This window comes from Zosterops lateralis (assembly GCF_965231275.1).
Source record: "Zosterops lateralis genome assembly, chromosome: 8".
NCBI lineage: Eukaryota > Metazoa > Chordata > Aves > Passeriformes > Zosteropidae > Zosterops > Zosterops lateralis.
Window position 1 is genome coordinate 20,042,800 of NC_139768.1, and position 21,013 is coordinate 20,063,812.

The window sequence follows — 21,013 nt, forward strand, 5'->3', positions numbered from 1 at the left end:
TTACTAAACTAAACTGGGGTGCATTCTCAGTGTGCTGTTCCCTCTTTGCAGTGTGCAGGATTCCCATGCTCGCATACACATATAGATATATAATAGAATCATACAGAATATATACTGCTATGATATATGCAAGTATTCTTCAGTTTAAGTATGTCTTTTATATTTTGAGACACATTATGAATGCAAATCAGCTGTTTGGAAGCACAATAAAATTTTTGCCAGAGCCTACGTGTAAGCCACGAGAAGGTGTCCCTAGGTACAAGATTTCTGAAATTTAGCTCAAGAGAGGAAAACCTGCTTTGTCCTTAGGAAACCATCACCAGGCAATACATATCCTTAGAGAAAGTTTTTTTTCCCTTACCATACCAACATAGACAGATCCACACAAATGATCTGGATTTAGATAAAAGCTCCTGAGGTGTAAATGTTGACATACAAATGGCCAAGTTCACTGTAATCCTGCCGAGCAGACGACCACAGGTTACTCAGCACAGCTGCCCTCCCAGGGCCCTTGCAGCTCCTGATGGTGCAGGTCCACACTGAGTGCCGGAATGATGCTGTTATGACTGGTAAGAATTTACCTCTCACAAACTGAAATAAATGTCTCGTTCAGGTGGAATGTGGTGGATGTTGCTGAGGCTCGTGGCCGTGAGGTGTGGGAACAAACTATGAAGTTAAAAGTCCTCTGCTGTCCTCCAAAACTATGCTCATACTAATTCTTCTCACTTATGTCATGCTTCCCACTAAAGTAAAATCAAACTCCAATGTTATTCCTTTCTCTGAGCTTCCCTCTACATCCTGTCTCCTTTGTTTCTTACAGAGGTTGGGAATGCAGGATGGCAGCTTTCAGCACCAAGACTTAAACTGAAAATAGTGCCTTACTGGTGAGGTGAGAGACAAAAAATATCAAATAGAGATTAAAAAACACATTTTCAGTGATTTCAGTAGAAAAATGCAATCTTAAGAGAGCATTAATTGGTGCAACTATCTGCAGAAATTATTTTTTAACTAAGTTAATATTTTAATTTATGGAAGAAATGCAAATCAAGATCTCTCTGCCTTAAATAATTTCAATTTTTAACAATTTTCTTTCATACAAGAAACCTCTAAATCTCCTGGTTTTCTTTTTCCTTTTTTTTTTTCCTCATAGTAAGATGAGCTAAGAATGCCCAGCAAATGTTTTTTTAAAAAAAAATTAATTTACATGAAGTAAAATAAAATGTTTTGTGTAAAAACAGAACAGTAACGGGCTCTCTTTTCATTCTTTTTTTGATTTTTGGTTATCTCCTAGAAATTTTAGGGGTATATTTTGCTAAAATTATTTCAGTTCTTACATTTGGTATATTCCAGTTACATTTAAAAATATTTCACATTATCTTAGTGTCATATTTTCAGTTATCAAGAATGACAGTCATTCACTTCTGCACGTTTTTTAATGCTGGGGTTTCTTACATCTGGTTTATAGCTAACAAAAAGGTGTGAACTGATTTGCACCAAATTCTCTCATAACAGGAAGAGTTTATAATAAAAAGTGATTGTGAAAGTGAGGGAAGAATTAAATATAATGTTAAAATAATTCTTTTAATCACTCAGGATAGGATAAGCATGAAACGCAGCTATAATATGAATGATAATCTGAAGGGAGAAGTAACAGCTGAAAGACTGAAAGAATTTCAATTAAAATATACTAAGCTTAACTGATTGTGCAGATAAAGCCCACGATACAGCAGTGATGGGCACTCCGTACATGCCAGTGTAGATTCCCCGAGCACACCAAACAGTTTAATTAAAAATGAATTTCGATACAATTATTATTTTAGCCTGACAAAACAACTGCAAGGGAAAAGTCTCATTTCATCTCAGGAGCTGCCGGCGCACAAAGCCTTTCATTGTCGGGTATTTACCCGCCCGGTTTTGTTTCACCCCCGGTAAGGGACAGTGGGAACGCGGCGCGATGAGCATTTCCTTGCGTTGATCCTTTGTTCTGGAATTTTATCTAAAGCTCTAATGAGCGGGAAGGCGGTGGCACCGCGGGAGCCCCGGTTCCGCTCAGGAGCCCGGCGCTCCATCGCTCCGGTTGTGTTTCAGTGCCCTCTCGTGGCTCCCGCGCCGCGGGGACAGGGGACAGGCGGCCCCAGGCGGGGACACGGCCACCAGGGCCGTGCTGGGGACCCCCGGCACCCCGCCGCGCCTCTCGGCTGCACTGAACCCTTCCCACATCCCTGGGGCACCGCCCGCCTCGGAGCGTCCCCGCGGGGTGGCACGGCCCGGGCAGCCTCACCCCGGGCGGGTCCGGGGGACACCCCTGCGGAGCCGGGACAGCCCACACTGCAGGGCACAGCCTTCCCGGGAACAGGCACGGCCCGGGGCCGCAGCGGGCGGGATTGCCGGCCCTGAGCCCGTTCCGGGGCCGGTGGTGACTCACGCTCCCCTCGTGTACCTGCACATCAAAGGATGCTGCGGCCCGAGCGGTACCTGCCCGCATGGCGCTTCTGTAACAGGCAGGGGTTATGGACTGTGTGATGGCTACTTCAATACTTAATCGAGCATTTCAAAGTTCCCTTGTGATCTATACATATGTGCCATTTAAAACATCTTTCATGTCTGTTTTGTTCTCATAACATTTTTTTTTCTTCCCACCAGCTGCTTCTTTCTGTCCCTTCCTCTCCTCCCAAAGCGAGCAGTGCCTCTCTCAGACTGCAGCACGGGGGCTGCAGGCTCAGGGGCAGCCAGGCTGTGGGAAGCTGCCCGGGGAGCATCCCACACACATCACAACTTTCTCTCAGAAATTAAGTTTCTTGTTCTCCCCTAGTCCCGAGTGTGCTGCCAGTCACAGTGATTTGTACCAAACCATGCAGTGCACGTGCTCTGATACAGAAAATTGTGCCTAATTCTGAATCTCAGTCACTTATCTAAGACTGGTTAGGAGTCAAGCTGTGACCATTACATTCAGATCACTTATGACACAAACTCGATTTAAACACGTATCTCAAGAAGCATAAACCTGTGTCTTCTGACTTTACTACAGTTTTAGATGATGGTAAAAGTCAGAACCACCACCATAATTACCCATCTATTTCTCATTGTGTTTTCTGTAGTGCCCATCACTGTAAAACCTAGGATATGATGTTTGAAAGTTAAATAAATGATGTGGAACTTAGATCTTTGTTTCAGCTAGGCAGTTTTTACAGCATCAGAGCTTGAGTGCAGACTGTAAGCCTTGTCTGTGCACCATGTCTTTTATTGCTCCCTTGCTTGTACAGTGCAGCTTGGGAATTTTAAGGTAGAGGAGGGTGTATGAATTGCACAGCTCTGTACCACAGATGGAAAAGATCCCTGATGTAATTCTGCTGAAGGTAGGAGAGCTGTAAATGAGAAGGGGTTTTGCTCAATGTTTAGTATATCCATTTCACCACGCAGTGCTCTGCCCAGCCCCTGAAGCCTCACGCTGAGGAAGAGACAGCTGGTGGAGAGCACTTGTAGGTTTTAAAAAAAATTAACTGAGCAAGAGTCATATTTCCTTCTTCTATTTTTTGGTGTCTCTGTGAGACTATGTAGATATCACTTTTTATTTTCAAGAACAGCAAATCAAAGCTATACAAGGTCTGGGTAGAGTTTTTCCTCTGAAGCCTTCCAAAGGTGTGGGAGTCTCCCATTCAAATGTTGTTGAATCACCAGTTTTATCTTCTGCTGAACTGAACTGATGCTCCAAATGTGGAGAAGTCTCTTTATAAAGATGGTTTTGCAAAAAAAGGTGAAGAGGCACCATGACTCTCTATGTTTCTGTGGGGTTCTTACTGGTTGGAAATTATGTATCAGTGGAACTGAGGCAGCTCATGGAGGTAGCTGCTACTTCCGCCTACTTTCCCAACTTTTCCAGCCATATTAAAAAGAAATGTATCTGGTCTTCAAAAAGGACAAGGGAAGCATACAGGGTCACAGGAGCAAGCAAAATTTCTACTGGGACCATCCATCACATCTGGTCAGGCAGCTCTGCTACATTATTAATATAAAAGTGTGCACACAGTTATCAATCTTCTATTTTGTGAACCATTGAATGTTACCTTTCAGTACAAACTAGGATACCTTCTTGTTAGTCTTCAGTATTTCAAGTACTTCTAGCATTGAGTCTAAAGAGGTGGAGAGAGGAGTTACTCATGTGCTTTGTGACTAAAATTCCAAAGGACCAAGGACTAAGAGATGTTGAGGACCCATTTCAATAGCTGTTCCCACTGCAGACCAGAGAAACCTGCAGTTCCTGCCACACAGACATCAGGTGTGTGCCCAGTGATGGGAAGAGCTGAGGGACTTTGTGGCTGCAGCCCCTTGCTGTGACTGTGACTTGAAATGCAGCTTCCTTTGCTCAGACAAGGCATTGAGAGGGAGTTTCTTTATTTGCCTGGACTGAGATGAATTCTGTGTTGCCATGATTTTGCTTTTCTGTGACTCCTGTCCTAGTGAACCCTATCTTGCTGCTCACTGACATTTTCTTGAATGCAACTGTTATAGTCAGAACAAAAGGTGAATGCTCAGAGATGTTTTTGGAAGCCGGTTGCAAAGGCCAGGTTAATGGTTACTTGTGTGCTAACACAGACTCTGACCCACATGGTGCAGCCAGAACGGTGGAGAGCATTGCTATCATCTGCTCACACAGCACAGGATGGCACAACACAGAGACGACCTGGAGTAGTGCTGTCTCCTCACTCTGCCTCATCTCTCATTAGCAGCAGCCTCTACAGCCAGAGATGCTTCTTTCGAAACTTAAAAAGTGAGCGTGAATGCTGTTCAAAAGCCTGCTTGTTAGAAGACTAGAAATGAGTGGCAGCCTGAGCCAGAGAGATATAGAAGACTTTAAATATATATATATGAATCATATATGCCAGCCTATGAGCCGGGGTGCATAGAAACTGACCTTTCTCTTTCATCACTGCAGGGTAAACAAACTGCATAATTTGCTCCATCTATGTGTACTTGTCCCCTTTATGCTGTCTGTCCCAATGTCACACGCTGCAGCTGGATTTGGCAGCTTGACTCCCTCCCTCTTCCCTCTATTCCTTCTGTCCTCTGTCAGCCAGCACAGCAGGGCACTCATTCCTCTGTCTTTCCTGTTTCTTCACCAAAAGTATGGTCCAGTTCATTCAGGTGCAGGGGTGAGCTCTGATCAGTTGGGCAGAGGCAGTGGAGATCAGAAAGCATAGGAACACCTTGTAGGAGAGCTGTCAAAGGAGTCCCAGTTTTACTGGGACAGTCTGTCTCAGATACAGAGGTTTAGGTGGCTGGATGCTTATCTGGAAAGGCAGACATCCTGCTCTTGGTGGAAGAAAAAAAATTATGGCCAAGGACAGAGTGAACAATGAGTCTACCATTAAAAAAGACACATGAACGGACTGCTCAGACCTGGTCTAATACATGTTTGGGTAGCAAGATTTGAGTTCACACTCAATGTCAACACATTTTCACAGTCTTTTTTGAGGATGTATCTGCTCCAGCTTGAAGAAATTCATCAAGGGTAGGTATGGTTTTACATTTGGATTCTCCAGTGTTGGGGCACTTTAAGATTCAGTTGGAAAGATTTCTGGGTCATGCTGTCTAGACTGTGCTTTTGCCAGGCAAGGTTGGACCAGGTCCTTAATGTCCCCTTCCATCATGGTGTTTATGATTCTGTGATTTCGTAATTTGCTAGCTAAATTGCACAAAAAGTTAATGTTCTCAAGGCTGAAGATCTACATTTAGTTTTCCCTTGAGGTAAGCTGTCTTCATCAGAAAATATATGTTTTTCACTCACAGAAGCAAACAAATATTCTCATGAAACTGATGCATAAAATAAGCAAAGAAAGCACCCTCCTGTGAGTACAGCAGCCTGCTAGAAGTACTGAGTAAGCAGCATTAGAAATCTATTACTTCATGGAGGCTGGAAAACGTTTGCTTAATATTTTTAGCCCAGTTGACAGTTTTGCTAACCTCTCTCCCTTTAGAACATTTTTCATGTAAATATTTTTCAACAGTAAGTTTATAGAAGCAGAGTGGTAAAGGAGCAGGGAAATAAAAGAGGAGCAGGCTAAACTGACATTGCAGGAACCGAGACTTATGAAATACCAACTCTGCAGCCTGATCTCCATCTGCTCTCTAGTGGATGCCCACACAGGGAAACTTCAAAGTTCCCTTGCCTACAAATAAATCTGATCTCCTCTGGGCTGCACACACATACCTCCAACACACAGCCCATCTCAGTGCATTCAGCTGGGAGCCCTGGCCCCTCAACACAGGAACTCTGACCCCTGAAAATGACTGAGAGGAGCCCATGTGTGGCAGGCATGAACCTCAGTGGTGCCTCTGAGCACCAGATCCATGGTGCCTTTTGTGTCCAACTCCAAATGGCCCAGGTGCCACTCAGAATAACTGGTTTCATTTCAGTGTAATGCTGAGATCTAGTCATAAAATAGGAGTGTGAGCTCTTTATTTGTTCTTGACTGATGATTTCAGGCATTCACTGAGGGATAACCATCCCAGAAGATGATAGGCAGTTATTTAATCAGCCTTCTTCTCATTGTTCCAAAAGAGATTTTTTTCCTATAAGTTTCCAGATAAAGGTGAAACCATGGCCCCTGAGACTTACAGATGATAGAAAGGTCAGGCTGCAGGAACACTCCCACCTGGATGCCCTGAATCCTACGCAAAGTATTTTCTGAGCCTAAAAGCAGAAAGAATGGTAAAAAGTCACTGGAATGGAAATTCTGAACATGTATTAAACCACCAGGTGTTAAGGGAGGCTTAGGTGATGGGACTGAAGAAAAGCATTATTTGTGGGGAAGTGATGTCATGACTGGAAAAATCATCCCTTTCCTTTCCTTTGTGCTGAGGTCCAGCCTTGCAGTGAGATCAGTGCTGGAAGAGGCTGTGGCAAGAGGCAATGCCTCCACTGCAAAATGTCCCTGAGATCCAGCTAGAGAACATTCCAGCAGTGCTAGAGCCCCAGCAGGGGACAGACTGGTGAAAATTACATGAATTTCTGTCATATTTGCTATTTTCTGGAAGGTCGGGTTGTTGGATATGCGTAAACCTCTGTCTCCTCCCTGCTGTAACATCAAATTACCTTCACTTCTCCTCTCTCCCTTCCTGTGCCACTCATTTGGATGGAGGTTAGGTGACCTGGCATCCTTTATTCATGAAAGGAGCCCTGTAATATATGTACATTTGTTCTATGTACATGGGGTTAATTTATTTTTCGCAAAAAGTGCAGACAAAGAGTCCTGAAGCTAAAAATCCTGTATTTTCCTTCCCAGAAACAGACGGTGTTGTCCATGCTGCACTGGTTGCCCTGCAGAATTTCTCCTGCCTTGTCTTCAACACCACGGGGAATTTCAGCTGCTTGTACAGTCCTTGGCCTTACTGAGATCAGGATAACAGGCTAGACTGGTAGATTTTACAGCTTCCCCTACCTCCTCCAAGCTATAAATTGGATTGGGGGAACCAAATTTTTTTCTCTGGGGAACCACAGGGGATCACAGTTGGTGACTGATGTCATCCTGTTCTCACTACCCAGCTGTAACCCATGGGCAGAAGATTTGTTGTCTTCAGCAATTAAAAGGTGATTTAAAAACTGGTTATCTATCCCTCATAGCAGGAAGTGTCTCCAGTTTAATTGTGAAACTTAACTCAATCAGAAAACTCCTGTTTATCCCACACGGGCTATGATGGAACTTCTGAGAAAGAAACTGCATTTGTCACTGGGGAATAATAAGTCTTATTTATAGAGTAGCCCATGCATGAAATCTTCTGGGCAACTAACAAAATACGGTCTGGTTTTAAAAAAACAACAAGTAAAGTCTGAAAAAATATCTCCATGTAGTCCAATAAATGCCAAGAGGGGTGAAATCGTTCCTTAATGTTTTTAGACCAAACGTGGTCAGCAGTAAATGAGTGTCAAATGGATTTTTAACAGATGTTTTCTGGAGTGGCTTGGCTATCCTCTTCCAAGCGGTTGGTAGCTGTGTGGGATGATCAGAAAAAGAAGAGAGAATACAGTTGAAGAGGTGACAATGTCTTGACCTTCAGCTCATCAGAGCACCCCTTCCGTCTCTCAGCAACTTTCATCTAAAACTACTGAAAAAAAACTAACACAGAGATGGCTCTGCTGAGCACCAAGTGATATTAATTTTGCCCTCAGATGTGGCAAATTAGGAGAAAAGGCTGCCTGTTTAAAATATTTCCCAGTTAAGTCTTGAGGTCCCATCTCAAGAGAGGAAATTTGGGGTTTTCCCTTCAATACATATTAGCAGGGCAGTCTCTGTTTTCTGAAGGGGCTGAAGTCATGAGGGGATCTGAGGAGACCTGGGCCACCCTTGAAGATCTGCTGGTCCCCATTGTCAGGGGTGGGTGTCACTGAGCATTACACAGAGACAGCACTGGGGAAAAAGTGTGAGAAAAGACAATAATATCCAGACCCCTTTTACCCCTGGCTGGAATATGTGTGAAGATCCAGGGAAGAGACTGGGGATCAGAGCCAGAGGTGCTCTCCATGTCAAGATTCTCATCTTTACTCGCTTTTTAAGGAGAATAAGAGTGAATTCAGGGTGCTATCAAAAACCTGCATATAATTTATGCAGGTACAATACGTCTCTTAATATCTTCCTTCCAACCACATTTTCTGTATGTTGCAGCTTTTATTTTAATTATTGCATTCCAAATCACTTGCCTTTCAGTCAGCAAGACCGAAAGATCTTGAAAGACCCCAGAAGTAATTTATGAGCAATTATCTGATTTTCATTTTTAGCAGCCTGTACTGTTCCGATTTCTGTCACCTTGGAATATTCTTCTCTGCAGTGTAGATAATTTAACTAATAGGAGGGACACCCATTTAAAAGGGGGCTTTCTAATGACAGGCCCTGCTGAGCCTGCTGACACTGGTGCTGGTAGTTGGAATTATTATGGTGATTCTCAGCATTTTCATTAATCTCTTCTGCATTCTCTGGGGTTTTTGGGTTGAAATTTGCCAGGCAAGGTCTTAGCAAAGTAACAACTTTTATTCTCTTTCCTTAAGGCCTTTTTCCTGTTGTGAGAGTCTATTAAATAAGTTAAAAGTAGTTCACAAAACTACAAATGAAGCTGGTGACAACAGGCTGAAGGCATATATAGGGAGAGCAATGACTGTCTGCTGGAGAAGTGAATTCCCCCTTTCTCATATTCTCCACCTGAACATCTGGGTCGAGGAGGGTGGTGGAGTGGCTGTGTGTTGGGAGAGAGGAATGAAATGCATCCAAAGAGTCCTGTGAGGGCTGTCAGATGGGTCTCCCCCACCTGGCAGGACATGCAGAGCAAGATGCAGAGCACTCACCTTCTCTCCCTGCTTGCCCAGGCATAGCTGAGGTGTCCTCCAGAAAGTGTTGGAGAGTAGGGCAAAATGGTCAGTGGGGCAGCACAATCACATCCTTTGTTCACTCTCTCTGTCCACCAAGTGGCCCCTAAGTGCAGGAACTGGCCTAGTCTGACAGTGTTTGACCAACCCTGAGAGGATAGGGAGACCATGGAAGAGCTGGTGGAACCAAAGCTCTTGCATTCCTGAAGCACAAGGACTCCAAAGGGTTCCCTCTTGAACAGAGAGCCCCACAGAGGTGGTGGAACCCAAGAATCTCTTGTCATCACGTCACCAGCTGGGGAGAGGGTGCCCAAAGCTCTAATAAACCAAGTTAACCAGAGATGTCCTGGCAAAATGAGCATTCCCTCATTCTGCTCTCTAACAGAAATAATCTGTTTCCACCCCCCTTGGGTTAAATTTGCATATTGAGATTGCGGGTCATTCAGAAGACAAGAAAGTTCCACTATTTGCCTGTACAGCATTGACTGCAGAAGGTCCCATTTTTGTGTGGAGCATTTGGGTGCTACCACAATCCAGATCACAAATAACACTTTTGTGTTTATCTTGTCTTCCCTTTGATCTTTCCCACACGGTGATTGCTGATAGATTCAGCTGGCTTAGAAACAAATATTTATTGCAGCTATGCTCTTCCATAAATAGAAATTGTATACTTTTTATTTTTCAAGTGTGTGTCTGAAACTCAGAGGGAAGGAAATCACAAGCATTTAAAAAGACACAGGATGTAAGCATGTGCACATGTCCCATGTCTGCACTAGTGCCAAGCTGAGCACAAACACCACTGCTGTTCTCAGCAAACATCAGAGTCTTTAGACTTTCAAACATTCAGTATGCAGGAAGAAGGAAGAAAAGGCATGGCAGCTACTAGCTAACTGGGAGATTTTGTTTTATTTCTCTCCCTGTTCCTCTTGAATGCACTTAGAGGGGATGGCTCAGAGGATTCAAACTTCCTTGCTTGCTTGCAGGAAAAAAAAAATCATCCCCGCTTTGGGAACCCAACTTCTCTACCCAAGTAGGAAGTCACAGATGTAACACATCAGTAGGTAAGAGAAATGCTCACCTTGCCCCCACCCTGGCACATCAGAAGTGAAACCTAGGTCAAATCTTTTCATGTGTTGCTCGTAGTTTCTTTAAAATAGTGTTTCCACTGATGCACACCAACATGATGAACATTTTTTTCATGTATTATTAATGCATTTCTTTGTATCATGTTCCAAAAAAAAAAAAGTTTTGATTTATTCCATACCTTAAACCCAATGTGACAAACTAGTGAGATGGCAGCAGGCTGCCTCTTTCTTTCTCCAAGATTTGAAAACCGAACTTAAAAGTCTGGAATTATACTCAGATGCATTCCACTCTTGTAATATTAACATTTTTTTTATTACCTGAACTATTTTCCCTGTCTCCCTTGACTCCCACAGCAGGGACTCTCATATTATTTCCTGCAGTGTTCCACCCCCACTTTCAGAGACCTGGATTTGAGGAGCTGCCCTACCGTTTATCAAAGCTTTTCCCTTGGTCATCAGAGAGAGTCTTGTCTGGTTTGGGCTCTATGAAATTGTCTGCTTCTACTTTTTTCCTTGCTTTTTCTTCCTCTTCTTTGTATCGAGTTATCTGTTCACAGCTGAGTAATCTCAGTAGAACTGCGGGGATGGAGATCTTCTTGCCTCACGTCAAAGATACAGAACCTTTTTCAGCTGAGCCAGGGATTGGTGATACAGACAGGTATTTATAAGTGCTCACACAAAGTAGGCATGAGGTGTCCGCTGTGGCAATTCCTGTGCAATATTGTATTGATCATATATACCTCTGACCTCCTTTTCTGCCCTCTAACCGCACAGTTCACCTCCACCAAGACTAACTGCTTTCAGTCTTCTTTACTGCTTGGTGCCTCTCAAGCAGCAACCATCTTTCTGGGAAAAAAAAAAAAAAAAAAAAAAAAAAAACAAACAAAACAAAACAAAACAAAACAAAACAAAAAAAAAAAAAAAAAAAAAAAAAAAAAAAACCCCAAAGAACACACACAAATCAGAAAAAGAAGGTCTTTGTTTCTTTTCTTCAAGATGTAGGATTTTCTCCCAAACCAGGGCTGTAAAATAAATTATATCCATTCCTAGGTGAGCTGACATATTTAAATCTCAGTGGATTGTAAAACACATTAAATCATCACTGTATTTATCCCACAGAGATTTGGGAAGTATTTGTTTGACAAGAAAGAAAAAAAAAATTAAGATTGAGGTAGGTTGCGAGATAATAGATTTGAAATTGCCAGTATTGTTGTACAGAGAAAAATCACAGATCATTTCTCAGTGAAACCATTGCTACTATATTTGTAGACAGAGTCCATCATCAGTAAATATTTTAAGGATATGATATTAGTTTAGGTGATCCAGCTGCAGAGTGATGTGATATGGCTCTAAGCAAACATTTTGGTTAAACTTGCTTGGGGGCTAAATTCTTTGTGAGCTTTCAGCTCTCCTGTTGGTGATCTTTTCCTCACAATGCAAAGCCCCTTCCCTGCCTGTGCTTTTCTTCTGAAGCTCTTTAAAAACATTTCTCCCTGAAAGCCTTTCTGTGGTGCAGGGAGTTCACACAGGTGGAAATTTTCAGTTGTCCCTAATCTCTGTCCATTTGTGTGACAGTCCCCTGCATGGGAGCCTCTCAGAATAGAAATTAGTTTCTCCTTCCTGAGAGTTTGGAAATCGTCTAGCCCAAATCAGCACCTGTGATAAAGATGCTGACACCAGTGTTGCAGATGGCTATTATTTATTTATGTGCTTGTAACAGGGCAATGGAGTGCTCTCACCTAATATTAATAGAAATACCTTTTTACAGCATATATATATACATATATATATATATATATATATATAAACAGTACAGATAATGGGAACATAAACTTCACTAATCAGGTCCTCGAGTATTTCCTTGAACAGAAAATCTAAATCTCTTTTATCTCTATTTGCTTTTTCAGTTATTTGGGGAAAGATTTTTTTTTTATCCCCCAAATATAATTGTCACATTTCCTTTTAAAAAAATTAGAGAGAAAAGACCCCTCTTTCTGCTGTGTTTTTATGCTGCAGCCCTTTCCAAGGCTGGGCACTTGTGGGGAAGCTAATCACTTTCTATGGCTACTGTAGGTGACTACTGCAATCACAAAACACTGATGTTTGCCTGAGATTCTGAGATATAGGCAGAAAGCAAATTTGGAATGCTAAATGGAATACAAAGAAACAAAATCTCATTCTAAGAGTAACACTCGATCTGCTAACCTGACAGTGAAAAGGAATCCATAGGAGCTATATATACCAAACCAAGGTTTAGCAGCCTGACTCAATGCATCCTTACCAGAGGGTTGTAGGAGACCTTTTTGCTAATGGTTACAGAACACAAAATCTGCAAGGTATTAGTGCACATTTTGTAAATATAAAAAGTGAGCAAATCTATAGAATAATTTATACACACTTTTTCCCACTTCTTTTTTCTGACAGCGTAACTCTGCCCATACTGTGCTGAAAAAAGGGTTTTCACAGATTTATGATGTTAACTGTTGAATCTATATTTATGAGTTTCCATGATGTTTCTGTAATAATAAGATTATTAAGATCTTTTTTACTTAGTATGAGGTACTAAGGCAATCAATGCATGAAACTCAGCTGCCTGCAACAGCAGCTGATTCATTAGCCAGGGACTGCTGTAAAGACTGGAGTGAACATTAAGAAGTCTGCATTTATTTTTAGCAGGGACTCGATATTCTGTGCAAATTCAGCACGAGAAACAGGAGTGGATTTCTCATTGGCAAAGAATCCTTTCCAGAATGGCCTCATTCAAACACTTTATACTTTTTCTTTCTAGTCCTGCACCCTAAGGTGCTGGTGAAAGAGCATGAAAATCACAGAGAGGGTTTTATGGTGAAACTGGTTCTCTGTTTTGAGTGTTGTCTGCTGCGTGTGCTTCTACCAACAGCTGTGCCCATTTAATACTTTGTCTAGTTGCCATTTTTGGCAATTAGCTCACAAGAACCTCATGTTGGGCTCTTTCAAAAGCCTCACACAATCTTCAGACATACCTTGCTCGTGCTAAATTCTGCCCTGTTCTTCATATTTCTTTTCCTTTCAAGTGAGAGCAGGTTAGATAGGGAGGCAGTTCCCAAAACCTGGATCTTGCACCCTTTTGATAACCCCCAACCTTGGTGACACCCAGATCCCTTGGTGGGCATTGAGTGGCCTCACCATGGATGTGTGGTCCAAAAGGCTCTGATCCAGCACTGGAATCCCACCCTGTCCCTGCGTGGGGCAGCCGCACACCGATGGCATGGTGCTGAAAACATGGCTTTGGTGAAGACAGCTTGTGAACATATTCAGTTCTTATGCCTTCATTAATCAGACTGGAAGTCCACTTGCTCAGCTGAAGAGCTTGCAACAGCATGTGGAAGTGACAGCTATGGAAAATGCCATCATTAAGGGTATTTCTATAGTGTCTATGGCTCTCCATCAGCAGGCAGACATCCCAAAGCAATGCACACAGTGTTTTTAAATTAATATAAAGTGTATATGAGCCGCCTTTGTAAGTTTGCTGTATATTCAGGAGGCTCAAACTGAGGCTCTGACCTGAATTTGGAATTGAGTGGTCCTTTCAGTTAAGTAAAAGCTCATTTTTCATGACTAGAATCTCTTTATTAGGTGAACCAAAAACCCTATAAGCAGACAGTTTTAGGATTTCAAAGTGCTTTCATACAGGTTCTAGGAAACAACTTGCAAAACATGCAGGAATTTATACAGAGATGTTTAATAAATCAAAGAGACACTTACAACAATGAACATCACTCAGTTTAGGTGATTAGTTCTTTACAGTCATTAGGATTGGAGACCAGAGTGTGTGGACTAGTCTCTTTTTATAGATGATTGATGGGATGAGAGAGATCAGAAACAATATTGTAGACAACAGATGAACAGAGAATATTAAAAAAGCAATGGGGGGAGGATTGAAGCCCTGCTGAAAGATTAAAGAATAGAAAGAAGTACAAATGAGCAAATCAATTATTGTGTGAAGATTTCTAGGATGTTGTTTAATTCATATTGGCCTGTTCTATATTTAGTTTCTTCACAGTTTCTTTTTTTATTGATGTTTCTTTTAGTTCCCTCTCTGGAATCTGATTCTAAGATGCATCATTGAATCATCCTTTGAGGGGAAATGTTACAAAATGAGACCCAATCTAGCAAACATTTTCTGACATGAGCCGTCTTGCCTTAACTAAGCAAAATTCAATGGTGCTGTTTCAGAGTATGAAAATCACTCAAAGGAGAAAAAAAGTCTGGAAATATGGGCCATGGAGGGGTACATATTCTTTGGGAGGGAAGGGCAGAGGAGGAAGGGGAAGGGGTAACTTCAGACACGCTTTTTCCTTCCTCTGGAATTTACTTGAACACCCAGTCTATGGCGCAGATTGCTGGAAGGATGGACCCAAAAATGTCCAGAGCAAAGGGGATTTATGTGCAGGGTCTGTCTATCAGACCCCCTTGCTGGATGCAATGTCAGGCAGCTCCCACATGGGAACATCTGTTCAGGTCCAGCTTCAGGGGCCAGGGTAAATGGGTTTTCACTTCTTCTCCTGCCTGAAGCCTTTTCTCCAAAGTATCCTGTACATGGTATGAAAGATCCTTCCCTCAAGGGGGTTGTTTGCTTCTGTTTTTGGGGTCCCACTAATTTAGGTGAACAAGCGAGGATGTCAGAAAGGACAAACCTTTGTGCTAAGGAGGCACCATGGTAAAGGGAAAAGGGAAAATAGAAACAGATTTTAAAAATCATGTACTGTTATAACAGACCACAGACTTTAAAATAATGTAACTATATTGCTTTGCTGTCTTCAATATGTCACTAAAGAGCTGAGATCAGGCTGTTCCGGAATCAGCTCCACTTTGGAGCATAATGGCATTAGTTTTAACAGTAAATTATTCAGTTTTTCAATGCCTGCCTTAGGAATGATTATAACATAACTGTAATTTCTTTTAATGTAAACACTGGGACATGCTGCCACCCATACCAGCACCTCCACATTCAAAATTTGGCATGAAAGTTTAGGGGCCTGTCTAAACCTACTGTATGAAAAGTGCTGTTTTATACACAAAATATCAACTTTTTATCAAAAAGTTATTTTTAACAATAGCCAAAAGAATTCACTGATATCCTTCTTTTGAAGAATTTCATAGGAAGGTAGTGACTCTTGACTCTTTTCTTCTTTCTGGAAGAATATGATATATTACAGGAAGATTGTCAACCGGGATGTTCATGTTATTGACAAGGGTTAGGAAAGGAGGAACTTGACAGCTGCTATCATGAAACATTGTCATGGTAGGCTCGTATAAAAATTTCTCAACCTTAAAAATGCTCAGCTTTTGGTTTAGGCGCCTGAAGTGAGAAAATCACAGTAACTTTCTAGTGAGCTGATACAGTTGTTGGTTGTTAACAAGAGAAGCCTCACTGGACACTGTCTGCATTTCCCTTTATGAACCCCAGACTCTGATTTTTTGTGGTGTGCTGGGTCTGTCCATTCCCAGTCTGGCCCTTTGAAGGTTGTGCTGGTGATGTGGGCACAGAGATCCACTGGGCTGCAAATATCTTGCTATCTTGCTTCCATCACTTTCACTAGGTCTGGCTCTTAGTACCTTCTATCAGTGTATCTTTAAACCCTGCAAGGTTTGACTGCAATGAGAAAAGAAATTGGAGGTTGGAAAAGGTGAAAAAAGAGATTTGGTAGCTGCTTGGTCAAAAAAAAGGCTGGTTAAAGAGGATCAGAGGGAAGCATGAAAACTGTGCTGAATGTAGTGAACTGGGGGAAGAATGGTGGTTGAAGCTTTCAGAGTAAGGTAAGGATAAATTAAGTTGAAACGGAACACAAAATCCCTTAGGATCTGCTCACAATTCCAGTGACTAACTTACAAACTATTACCCCTGCAGTTATTGAACTGGTGTTCACATTTAGCATTGCTGCTCAAGAGACAACTTTCTCATCTGAGAAAGTCTGATAAAAACCATGATCAGTTTTACTTACAGTTACCACTGCTACATGGAGAGAAGTGCAAACCATGCTGTTCTGTTTCTGTTACAAGTTTCAGAATCTTAAATAGAAAAAAAAAAACTTGTTTGACTCCAGCTCTGTAAAAAAGGAGCTTGAATACTGGAGCAGTGTCTACAGAAAAAATAGCTTTTCAGAAAGAAAATCCAGGTCAAAGTATAGATCTGAGATGAGGGAACAAAAAGAGGAATTGTAACCTGGGGAAGCCAAACTTAAAATTAATAATCTTCACGCACAACAAAATTGGCCCTGCTTATCACAGCAGGCCAGCCAAGTTGAACATGAAACCAAGATAAACATGGCATAAGGCTACTCATGTCATCTCCTCTACAAGGAAAACAAGAAGCAAAGGCAGGGTCTACCACCACGTACAACTTTTCATATGCCCATTCAGATGCATAATTCTGTCCATATGCACTAATGACCATTAGAAAATATATGAAAATTTAAAATCTGCTTTATGTGCTTATTTAGTGTGCTGCACAAGGAAATCTAAATATTTCAGGAGAATGAAATATTTGTATAGTTCTTACTGAAAATTCTTTGGCTCTGTCAGAACTGCATAGCTGTGTTCATGACATTTGAGCATCTTCGCACCTGAAGTTACTTGTCTCTGTTATTTCAGTCATTCAGACAATTCATTGAACAGCATATTAAATTATTCTGCCAAAGAATTCACAGATATTTAGTATGTGTATTAATGTATGATTGCCTGTTGGATTCCATTCCTGAAAACAAATGATGACTCAATGAAAAATGTGTGACTCTTCTTTAAAGTAACAACACTACAGCAAATGGGAAGAAAAAAATAATTTTAAAATTTCAGTAATTATTATTTAATGATGTAAGTTGGAGGCATGTCTTGGGGTTTTTTAAAACTCAGGTGTTTCCTAATCTGTGATTGCCTCTAAATGCATTCAAAATAGCATGAGGGTCATATTTTATTACAACTTTGCTTGTACGAGTTCCCTCAGATTAATGTTCCTGCTCTCTACCCTGCCTGGAGAATGACCAATGGGGTGGAGGAGGTGTTTGGTAACTGGAGCAGAGAGACTATATTAGCTCTACCTTTACAGTCTAAAAATATCTTTTTTTTAGGATGGTTGGACAGAATTTGGCCCTTGGGATTTATAGCCTAGGCAGGTTAAATGAGTGCTGTGCACATTAAATGCAGGCTTTGAGGTAGGCCATCGCATCTTTCCTAAAATGATGTTACCCTACGGTCAGATTTTGTTTGTTTTTAATACTCTGTAAATTTACTACAGGGGCTTTGATGCATGTTTTTCAGCTTGAAAGCAAAACTGTCTTCCTTCATCCACCACTTTACAATTTTAATGCTTTTAGCAGGCAGCTCTAAGACACAGAAATGGGCTCAGAAAGCAGCACAGCTAACAAGAATATCTGGAGCTGTTCTAGGAAAGATTTAAAAGAACACCCAAGAGGCCAGAAGAGGATAGAAAATATTTTAGCCAGGTGTCTGTCAATCTTTGACTGAGCACATGGACAAAGCTCCACCATGGCAGGCTGTTCTTCAAGGTGGTGTTTATGCACCTTCAGAGGAAGAGTTGGATACCAAATCGGTGTCAGAGAGAGGCTGCTGGTCCAGGTGTGATCCCTGGGGTGGGATTGCTTCTCTTTCCAACCAGCTCAGCTTTTTGCACTAGCTTTGAGCTTGCATAAAGCCTTTGATGAGTTACTCCTGCATTACAGCAGAATGGACGAGGGATGAGCCCTCTCCCACATCCAGCAGAACTTTCTGCTGCCTGCACTCACTCTGTTCTTTGTTTGTTTGATTATCTTGAAATTTTTAACTGTGCTTTGATCTGAGCCCAAGAATTGAAACCATCACTGGGAATGTGCTGCTAGAGACAATTATGAAGCAAAATGCAACCACAACACTTTAAATGTTGATTTAAGGGATGTCTAGACCTCATGCTGGCTTTCTGCACCAAGATGAATTTCTCATAGACAATACCCCTCCTCCACTTTCCAGATTTTGTATTAAAAGTCAATCGCCTTTACTTTGTCTCAACTCCAGCCCTTCTGTTCAAAGAGGAATAATAGGGCTACTGCTTTCTTATTTTCATTTACAGTTTGAAAAGGGCTTGTATTTAATGGAAGTAAAGGGAACACTAAAGAGGAAGCATGAACATGTGTAGGGCTTTTGAGTTATTAAGTTAGTTAAAGAAGGCCACAAAAATGGTAGCAGTGTAAAAGACCAAAGTCAAAGTATCCATGCATATTCCATGGTATTGCTGTTGACTCTGAAGAAAGATGTTCATACCCTTGAAGGGCCTGGCTTGTGCTTCTGTGGGCTGATGCCAACAAGTATTTCTAGAACTTCTGCTTTTGTTAGAGTCACATAGTAGATGTTTTTATCTTCCTTTTATATTTGGAAGTTTCTCTCTTCTCTCAAATCTGTGGTGATTTGCTTATTCTGGTGTTAATAACTAGATCTGCAGTTAGTGTATCTAATAGCATAATAATCCACATACACCAGACACATAGAGGTAGATCCTGCCCAGATTATTCATTTGTGTTGGAGGATGGAGAAGAGTTATCAGCCAGGAAGGGTTTGAAATGTTTTCCAAGATCAGAATTCAAGTGATCTGTAGAGTGGCAGAAAAATATCCAAGAGTAATATTTTTTCAGTGGAAATTCCCATTTTAGAGGGGAAAAAAAGGACAAAGTAATGTTTCTGCTGTTTATTCTGGCAACCAAAGCTGCCCAAGCATTATGGAGTATAATATTCAGTAGTAATTCCAAATAAATCATTTGAGATTACAGTCTTTTAGGTTATTTTTTCCTTCCTTTATAGTAGACATCACAGCTAGGACAGGGCATGTCTTTTGCCTGGAGCTGCTCATTAATACACAAAAAAATAGTGAGCCAGAAGAGTTTATTAATTAAACAGATGGGACATAGTGAAAGTAGAGAAGTTACTAGCCACATTCTCGTGATGGGAATGAAGAAGTATTTAGAGAAATCATTTGTTCAAGGCAGTATCAACAATGATGCAGAAAACCCCCAGCCCACCACAGTCCTGATCCAGTACTTCAAAGTTTTGCTTTCATCTATTAATTCTCAATTTAAAAGGATTTGATAGTTCTTTTCTTTTTTTTCCTCCATGTTTGTTGTTGGAAGACACCTAAATTGTCACAGAGAAATGTTTCATGTCTGATATGTAAGACATGATCAGTAGGATGTGCTCAGAAATGTAGGGAACAGTCGATTCCCAAAAAACCTGAATACCTGTGCCTAAGTCCTGCGCCACTCTTGAAGCCTTTTGCCATGTACAGCAATATATTTTATGCATTTCCATGCCCAGAAGGGCATGGTCATATCCTGATGGACAAGGAAAGCAAGACGTGCACGTGGGCTCACAACTTTGAAATATCAGTATGGTTCCAAAGCCTCTTTTCAGTTTCTTGAATCTCCCTGCTGACAAAGTATTTCCATATATAGGAAAGTGAAAGAAGGATTTTCACTTGTTTAAACTTCTTGTATAAACTTCTGTCTATCTCCTAAAACCAGAAGTTGTTGCAGGGAGGTTTGCCTTTGCATTGGGTCTGACATGAGAACCACTCTGCCTCTGCCAGGGGCCTGAATAAAAATGGATCCACTAGACATTCTCACTGGTCAAAATCCTCCTGGCAACAAAGAGAGACCAGCAACTTTGTGTCTTGCATCTTCTTTTGTGGATTTATGTGGTATAAAGGGCCATGAGCACTGTGCTAGCTCTCTGCACAAGGCAGGATTTCACTCAGCAGATTGAGAAGGTCAATTAAGTATTAAATAGCACCCAGGATAACAGGGTAAGATCACTAGGTGCCATATAGCATTTTTTTACATATCATGAGCTGTGCACAAGGGCATATCTAAATAAAATGCATAGGAAATAGCATCACACAAATATGATCTACATTTTTTCTTGATCAAAGAGGCTGAGGGAAAAAATAATTAAAAAGTAAAAGCCTTATGCAATGAGATTTAAAAGAAAACTTCGGAGGCTGACAAGACGCATCTGGCACAACTTCAAAGTCCATCAAAGTACATATAATCAATGTTTGTCAATAGCAGTTTTGCATCCTTTAATTTATCTTTCATGGATATAAAGCATGATGTTATTAGGATCCAGTCCATACCTTAATTCTGTTTGAGATTTGATGAATCAGGGCTCTATTAAAATTCAGTGCAAATCAGCTTACTCAAGGACACATTACATAAAGTCGTGTGTTATCTAACTCCTTTTATCTTGCTGTCTTTCTAACTAGTTAAAGAATCTGGAATTTCATAAACTTGTACTTGTGACTGGCCACCAATATGCTGTCTCAAACACATATTTCTTGTAGGCACTTGCTACATGGTATGCACATGTGGAATAGTTAGGATACCAAAATTCTTTGTGTATTTTTTGGTGTCTGAAATCTCCTTTAGGAATGTTCATGCTCCAGAATAAGGAATCATCAAAAACGAGGTTCTCTGGCATCCAACTTTCAGCACCTGTCACTGTAATCAAGCTCTCACAACTGTCTTTTTCACCACGAAATCACATTCAGGATGGA